Source organism: Gossypium hirsutum, chromosome A12 (genome assembly GCF_007990345.1).
Source record: "Gossypium hirsutum isolate 1008001.06 chromosome A12, Gossypium_hirsutum_v2.1, whole genome shotgun sequence".
NCBI classification, from domain to species: Eukaryota; Viridiplantae; Streptophyta; class Magnoliopsida; order Malvales; family Malvaceae; genus Gossypium; species Gossypium hirsutum.
The window spans coordinates 75813334-75822446 of NC_053435.1; the positions used below are offsets into that span (position 1 = coordinate 75813334).

The window sequence follows — 9113 nt, forward strand, 5'->3', positions numbered from 1 at the left end:
TCTACCTGGTTTGATAACATAGTGACCGTGTCGAGGTTGAAAACACCGGCTGCTTTATTAGGCTTTGTCCTCATGACTTGCCACTGATAGTTATTCAGTGACATCTCTTCAATAAATTCATAAGCCTCCTCAGGTGTTTTGTTATTTATGGTTCCATCGGCCGCTGTATCAATCATCTGTCTAGTTAAGGGGTTCAAACCATTGTGGAAAGCTTGAACCTGTAGCCGTAAAGGTAACCTATGGTGAGGGCACCTTCTCAATAAATCCTTGTATCTCTCTCATGCATCATATAGTGTTTCTAAATCCATCTACACAAAAGAAGAGATATCATTCCTCAATTTAGCTGCCTTAGCCGGTGGAAAATATTTAAGTAAAAATTTTTCGGTCATTTGTTCCCAAGTGGTGATGGACCCTCATAGTAATAAGTTTAACCATTGTTTAGCCTTATTTCTTAATGAAAAGGGAAACAACTAAAGGCGAATGGCATCATCAGAAACGCCATTGATCTTAAACGTTTCGTAGAATTCCAGAAATTTTCTAATTGAGTGTTTGGATCCTCGTCCTACAAACCATCAAACTAAACAAACTGTTTTATCATATGAATAGTGTTAGGTTTCAGTTCAAAATTATTTGCAGCAACAGCAGGTCGAATAATACTAGATTCAATTCCTGTTAAGGTAGCCTTAGCATAATCATACATAGTATGAGGAGTAGGATTCTGATTAACAAGATTTACAGCAACTACAGGAGGTAGCGGATTATTCTGATTATCAGCCATCTCTTCAATGAAATCTGTAACGTCTTCTTGCTCCTCCTCTATGTATTGTAGACTTTGCCTTATTTCTCTTCGATTTCTGCGAGCTGTACTCTCTATTTCACTATCGAAAAGCAAAGGTCCTAACGAGTTCCTTCTAGTCATAAACTAGAGACACCTTCCAGAAGCAATTAAAAAGAAACATTAGAAAAGATGAATTAAGCTAAAAACAAAAAGTAAATTGCAATAAAAGTAAAAAAATGGCTAAAGTAATAAAATTCAAGCATTCCTAATATCTTAGTCCCCGGCAACGGTGTCAAAAACTTGATGATCATTTTATGAAACACTAAACTAGACTATGATTACGACTAAGGTAAGCGCACCTATCGAATGGTAGTATAGTTATGGTGAGTCCAAAATATCGTATCCACAAGGACTAAAAGTACTAGTATTAACTTTCCTTCTATTATTTAGCCTAAAATATAAGTGATTTGTTTTAATTTAAAATTAACTAACTAATTAGCTACTAAACATGACAGAGAATGAAGAAAATAATCGAATAAACCAATAATAAAGACAATACCCAATGAAGAATCCACCTAGACTTCACTCATTATTCTGATTTTGAATCAAATGATTTATTCACTTGTCTTTATCCTTAAAAATACCTATATTATGTTAATATCTCTTTCGAGACTAAGAACAACTGACTCTAGGTTGATTAATTGAAATCTCTTTCTAATTAAAACCTCTATTGTCGTATTAACTCGATCTATGGATTCCCTTATAAGATTTGACTCTAATCCGGCAAATTTATGTCACCCTATTTCTAGGGTTGCATGCAACTCCGCTTAATTATGTGAGATCTATTCTTAAACAAAGACTTTTACTCCACTGAATAAGCACATCAAACTTGGAATAATATCCTGAAAATATTAAAGCAAGAATTAATAACTCATAATTAATAATAAAAACAAGTATTTATCATTAAATTCATAACTTTAAATAACAAGATCCATCTTAGGTTTCATCCTTCCTAGGTATTTAGGGAGTTTTATTCATAATGTAGTAGGACAACATCTCAAAAATAGAAAAATAACAAAACATAAAGAAACCCAAAAACTTCGAGAGATATTGAAGGGTGATCTTCAGTATTGAGGGAGATCTTGCTTCCGAGATGAATCCATTGGCATTCTTCAAGTAATTCATGTGCTCTCCTCTGCGTCCCCCCATTAGGTCTTCCTTTGCGTCTCCCCCTTAGGTCTTCCTCTGGTATGTATTTATAGACTTTAGACTGCTTAGAAATCCTAAAAATTGGCTATTTCTTCGTATTTAGGAAACTTGGGGCGATATGACACCGGCTTCCACAGGGGCGTGTGGCCAGCCCGTGTGGCTCACACAGGTGTGTGCTCCACCCGTGTGGAATTTTTCTTGGCAATGTGGGTCCTTCAATCAGCCTATTTTGTCCGTTTTTGGCCTATTTTTTGCTCATTTTATTCCCCTATGCTCTCCTGAGCATAAAACATGAAATTAAAGGATTAAGAGCATCTAATCCACTCAATTATATGATAAATCATCCAAAAGTATGCTAAGTATGGGATTAGAAAGTGTTACTTTTAGTTTATCAGCATGAACCTCAATTTCACTCTATGTCTCCCTCTTATTGCCAAAACTTCTTGCCTTGCCTTTAGTTGAGGCTCATTGAACCTAGTGACATTTAACCAAGCTTCCACACCCCTTGTCATCCTGACCTCCTTTATTGTCCTATTTCTCTTACTTTTCACTTTTTTTTCTTATCCATTATTATCTCCATTAGTAAGATAACCACCACCCTTTTTCTTCTAATCTTTGTTTTTCCTCTACCACAAGCTACCATAGCACCACCACCATAACACCTTTTAGCCACCATAACACCGCCCTTTTCCTCTTCTTTTTTCCTCCACCGCAGATCTTTCTCCTCCTCCTCCAGGTTAGTTTCTTTTTCTTACTATTTTTTTCCCTTTGCATCAAAACCCTCATAGCATTTCACTATTGGTCTACCATTCCACTATCGCCGAACCATTTTTAGACCACCGCTGAGTCATCGGACTATCGTTGCTGTCACTGGTGACCGAAATTCTTCCTTTCTATTTCTCTTTCTCTTCCTCTTTCACTTTTCATTTCTCATAATTGATTAAAATCACATCTTCTTTCACCCTATTAATCCTTTTAGATCACTCATTTCGTCGACTTTGTTCCTTTCTCGATTAATTGCACAATCTAATTTAATCAAGTGTAAGTGTGGGTTATTTTAGATCGTAAAATCCTTCTTTTGGTGATTTTTTATCATGGCCGAATGGTATAGTGCCATAGAGACATCATAATATTTTATTTATTATTTATTTATTATCGTAATGATACGATTTCATATTGTCTTAAAGGACCAAACAATAATCATAGGGGAGACCCCTAACTTAGCATTGGAAATCCTCCTTTCGAGAGTCTTAGATCATGAGGTAAGTGTTGATTAGACTATTAGTAATCAATCTTTTAAGTGATATAATATTTTCAAGGGATCCTAATTAATAAACATTACTTATATGTTAGACTGTCTTGTGAGATAGATCAAGTGAAATTGTTAATAAGGATTATGACAATCGGAGCTACAATATAAGGTGTGGGATAGTTATCATTTGTGTTGTGTGATATAGTTATTTTATTACATTAATAATTTAATTATAATAAATCATGACTACACTAAATAATCATGAAGAGTTGAAAAAATTGTCAAGATGAACACCAAGTAAATGACTCTAACCGAGTGATTCTATGAAATGCTTGATAATTGATGTGATCGTGATTATGAAGTATGCATAGATCTTATCCTCATGATTATGTATGGCTTTTGTGATATATGTGATGATTTAAACATGTGTAACTTATGCATATATGTGTATGAAAAATTGAGATCCATGATCTAATGCGAAAAACATGTTTAACATGCTAAAAGTGCTTATTATGTGATATGTGATTATGAGAGCTTGTTTACATGCATAAGTGTAAAAGTGATCCATATGTGTTAAAAGTGAAATTGCAATATCACATGCATGGGGTGGGATTTTGTGAAAGGTGGAAGCAGTGGCAGTATATCTGCAAATCAGTGGTGGCTTGTCCACAAAATATATCAGTGGCAGTATATCTACATATCAGTGGTCACTTGTCCACAAAGTGTTATTAGTGGTAGTTTATCTGCAAACCAGTGGTGGCTTATCCACAAATGGTGTTTCTGATGGAAGAACTCTAGGGAACTCAATACTGGTGTGTAGTGGAGATGGCTAGGAAAGTTTATAAAATGTCTATTTTAAAATACACATCGACATGTTCATGCATAAGTACCAATGTTATAATTTATGAATATTATGATGATTGATATGTTGAGATTGATATTTTGTTATGCATGTGGTTATATGTAACAGTCTTTTTCATTGAAATCGGAACAGTGGTCTTGGACCACAAATCCGAAGTCCAAAAATTTATTTTATTATTATTTTATTGCCTACAGCATGATAGTAATACCACATAAAAATTTTGTTAAGAAATTTTACCATTTACATGCTCAATTTGATAAAAAAGACTAAATCGCGTAAAGTGCAAAAGTTGAGTTCTAGTAGCTAAAAGTATTAAATAGCTATAGAATCATAAAGTATGAGTCCTTATATGGTAATTAGACCATAAATATGTTAGTGGATGAGCATGTTTTGGAAATATTGAAATTTTGATTAATTATAAATGTTAATTAAGTAATTAAGTAATTAAATGATAAATTAAATAAAGTAAAACAAACTTTCATCTTTTATTTTCTATCTTCAATCGAAACTAAGTGAGAAAGAAACCATGGGAGCTTGAAGTTTCGGAAAAACAATTTACCTTGCATTGGTATGAATTTTTGTCCCATTTTTAATTATTTTTATGCTTTTAAGATTATTATAACTTAATCTAGCTAGCCCGGGGACTAATTTGTAAAACTGTTAAACTCTTAGAGTTTTTCCATTGTTGAATATACATGATTTTTTATGTTTGATGTTAGAAAATGGATGGTTGTTGTTAGATAAACAACTTTTGTAAAGGAATTTTTGGTGAAATTGTCAAATAGGGACTAAATTGAAAAATAAAAAATTATAATTGGTGATATTGTGAAATAAATAAAGTATTGTAATATCCCGAATTAGGGCCTAATCGAAATAGTGGTTTCGTGACCATAAATCCGAGATAGAAATAATTATTTTATGATTATTTTGAGGTCTATGATATGATTGCATGATTGTGTGAAAATTTCGTGAAGAAATTCTATGCATAAAGTGCTTAATTTGAAGTTAGGGACTAAATTGAATAAGTTGCAAAACTTGCATTCTAGAAGTTTCTAGTATGAAATTGATTTGAAATATTAATTAGGAGGTCTTAAATAGCAATTTGACCAATTTCAAAGTTTATGGACAAATATTGGACATAAATGGAATTTTTGGAAAGTTTAGTAGTAAGGGCATTTTGGTCATTTAGGGATAAAATGAATTAAAATACAAAATTAAAAGCCAATTTTGCTCATCTTCTTCACCATGGACGTGTATACCAAGGGAGACTCCATGGCTAGGGTTTCCAAGCTTCCAAGCTCGATTGTAAGTCCATTCTAGCCTCGTTTTTAATGATTTTTACGTTTTTGGAGTCCCGGTAACTTGATTTAGCTTATGCTAGCAATAATTCAACCTAGGGTTCATATTTGGAAAAATACCCATAGGTGAAATTTGTGTTACATTTAGTGGTATCAGAGCTATGGCTTAGTCGGTTCTCAGACTAACCTAGCATGTGTAAAAGTCCAGCTATACATGCCACTGATCCGTGATAGTGTGATGTCTCTCGACGCATATAAGCACCGTCTTGCTTAGACAGAGGTACTCTCCAACCGAGCTGCACTGACCATGTTCAATGTGATGCGAAGGTGTTTGAATAAAATTACGATTATGATGAGTCTCAATTTAGAAAAGTATGAATAAAAGTTTATGATATATATATAAGTGATAACACGTGAGATGAAAGGTCATGTTGTGATAAATATCCATACTTGCTTGATGCTCATATGATGTAGTGCACTTGGCTTACTTGATAAGATGAACGGGATAAATAGAAATTCGTAGAAGTATGAGTAAAAGTTCCTAATATCATGATATGAATGAAAATGTCATTGCCTTGATTGAACGTTGAATGTTGATGAATGTCAATGATATTTTTTATGAGATAAATGATTATAATGAAATGAATTTATCTATGTTAAATTGTTTGGACTGAATTATGTGATTGTAATTATATGTATATGATGATGCACGAAACAAAAGTTGTAATTGTGATATAAATATCTATGTTTGTTTAACCCTTATATGATGTCATGAGTATGATTTGCTAGAGTAGATGAATGGATAAGTCAAGCTATCCATAAAACATAGGATGCATGCATAATTATACTTGACTAAATGAGATAACTGGAAAGTGAGCATTAAATCAATATGAATGTTAGTTACTCGAAATGAATAACATGATTGAGATATGATTGCTATGAAGAAAACTGTGTTACATGTATATGTATATGAGAGTTGAATCAGAGGCCCTACGACCCCTTTCCCCTTACCAAAGTGGTGTTTTATAATGGAATTTCATGAGATTTATACTGAATAAGTTTCCGGTTGAGAAACCAAAGAGTTCAGTGCTAGAATAATTATAAATATGATTAGAGATTGAAGAATGAATTGATAAGTAAAGTCAAAGCTAGAAAAGTATCAGATTGGCATAAGGATTATTGGAGTTATGCACTGTTCCAGTTAGAGAAGAAATTTATTTTGATAAATCGAATTACTAAGGTAAAAGGTCGAGAAAAATTCAAATAAAAATTTATTCAGAACTAGTCTTCTTTAGTGAAAAGTAATATGAAATTTGTGATGGCAGAAATAGTTGGGGAAATGATTTCTGAAATGTGTAATATCTGAGTGTGACAGTTACAATTGGACAGATTTTAGCAGTTTCTTCTAAGATGTTCTATGTGTTTATCCGTTCCCAGAAATATTTCTATGGTTATTGATCTTTTGAATAAATTATTGTTATATGGGGATGTTTTCTAATCCTGATGTTAAATGAAAGCATTGGTAGCTTGACTGGTTTACAATTTATATTGCTCTATTCCTTCGGGCATTTTATTATATTCTGCCTGATAAAAAATTGATGGGAGAATATGTATGATACTATGATTCTGTTTTTTCTACTTGATGCTTCAATTGATATGTATATATATGGGAAGATACATTGTTCTTGTTGCATTTGATTCCAGTGAGACTAAATGATGTTTTCTACTGGATTTCTTTTCTCTGAGGAATTATTGGGATCTTCTATATTTTCCTATGAGTTTGGTTTTCAATTTTCCGGCGTAGTATCGTATCTTGGGTTTCTTTATTCTGGATTTCTTTATTCTGGGTTTTTCTATCTTGGATTTTTTTATTCGGTTTTCTTGTTATTTTTATTCCGTAATTTGTCAACTATGACTCATGTTCGGAGTGCATTCTTCAACTCGTGATAATCATGTCAAGTATGGCTATACTTCTGATTTGATTTGGGTGATATGGTGATTTCAGTATTGGGATTTTTCTAATTTTCGTGTAAGGTTTGACAACAGTAAAGGTATAAGTGATAAAAGTGCGAGTTTCAATCGGTATGGTGGATTACTTCTCTCAAGTAAGCCAATTATAGTTAATGTCTTTAATTGAGATATTTTGGTACTTGAGCTAATGCAATTGAGACGGTTTTGATTAACGTAATGAATGAATAGTAAAGGATGGCATGATGAATTGTTTTGTAACTAGAAGAAAGGATTATTTTTGAGGTTATATCAGAATTATTTCCGTAGCGGAAAGAGGAAATGTGATAGTGAGTAGCAAACTAAAAGAGTACAGTGAGGATCGACTTCTAATAATGAATTTCAAAATATATGAGAAATTAAAGAGATATATTGGAGGCACCGCTTGAGTGAAAGTTCTTCAACACTGAATATGAAATTGAGGAATCTAAGTGAAGACCACTTTTCTGGTAAGATTTTCGAGGACGAAAATCTCTAAAGGGGGGAGAATTGTAATATCCCGAATTAGGGCCTAATCGGAATAGTGGTTTCGTAACCACAAATTCAAGATAGAAATAATTATTTTATGATTATTTTGAGGTCTATGATATGATTGCATGATTGTGTGAAAATTTAGTGGAGAAATTCTATGCATAAAGTGCTTAATTTGAAGTTAGGGACTAAATTGAATAAGTTGCAAAACTTGCATTCTAGAAGTTTCTAGTATGAAATTGTTTTGAAATATTAATTAGGAGGTCTTAAATAGCAATTTGACCAATTTCAAAGTTTATGGACAAATATTGGACATGAATGGAATTTTTGGAAAGTTTAGTAGTAAGGGCATTTTGGTCATTTAGGGGTAAAATGAATTAAAATACAAAATTAAAAGCCAATTTTGCTCATCTTCTTCACCATGGACGTGTATACCAAGGGAGACTCCATGTCTAGGGTTTCCAAGCTTCCAAGATCGATTGTAAGTCCGTTCCAGCCTCGTTTTTAATGATTTTTACGTTTTTGGAGTCCCGATAACTTGATTTAGCTTATGCTAGCAATAATTCAACCTAGGGTTCATATTTGTAAAAATACCCATAGGTGAAATTTGTGTATTTTGGTGTTTTATGATAGAATATGAGGTTTTAAATTATGTTAGACAACTTGTGCTACTCGGTTTTAAGTGAAAACGAGCAAAATGGTTTAATCGATAAAAATACCTAATAGTCTTAAGTACATGTTAGAGTGAGAATTTGATGTTGCCATAGAAGGGAAAAATGATCAGAATGTCATAAAACATAAGAAAATAGGATGAAGTTTAATTTCCAAACCTTGGGGCAAAAGTGCAAATATGCAAAAGTTTAGGGGTCAAAATGAAAATTTTTAAAAATATGATTTTTGGACCCGTATGAATAGTGTGACTAATTATTAGGCTAAATGTGATATTATAGATGAAGGAAATCGATATTCGGGCTTAAATCGAGAAAATACAAGGTTATGGAATAAAATGGTAAATAGTTGTTTCTGGATCGAGGGAAGTTCGTATGATAATAATAATGCAATGTTATGTTTGAATTATATTTCTTACTATTATTGCATATATTTTATGATTTAATATATTGGAAAAGTTGATGGAATGGTGTTTATGATGTGGAAATATGACATGAAAGAATGTTACATGAAATGCTATAAAATGATGATACATGACAAGTGATATATGAAATATGTGATATATGC

General features: G+C 32.6%; 1 non-coding gene across 1 annotated transcript; it reads left to right on the forward strand.

Moving 5' to 3' along the window:
* Window positions 1-234: 234 nt before the first annotated feature.
* Window positions 235-341, forward strand: LOC121211690 (small nucleolar RNA R71). The gene has a single exon (XR_005906909.1). It is a non-coding gene; the product is annotated as a small nucleolar RNA R71 (small nucleolar RNA).
* The last annotated feature ends 8772 nt before the right edge of the window (window positions 342-9113 follow it).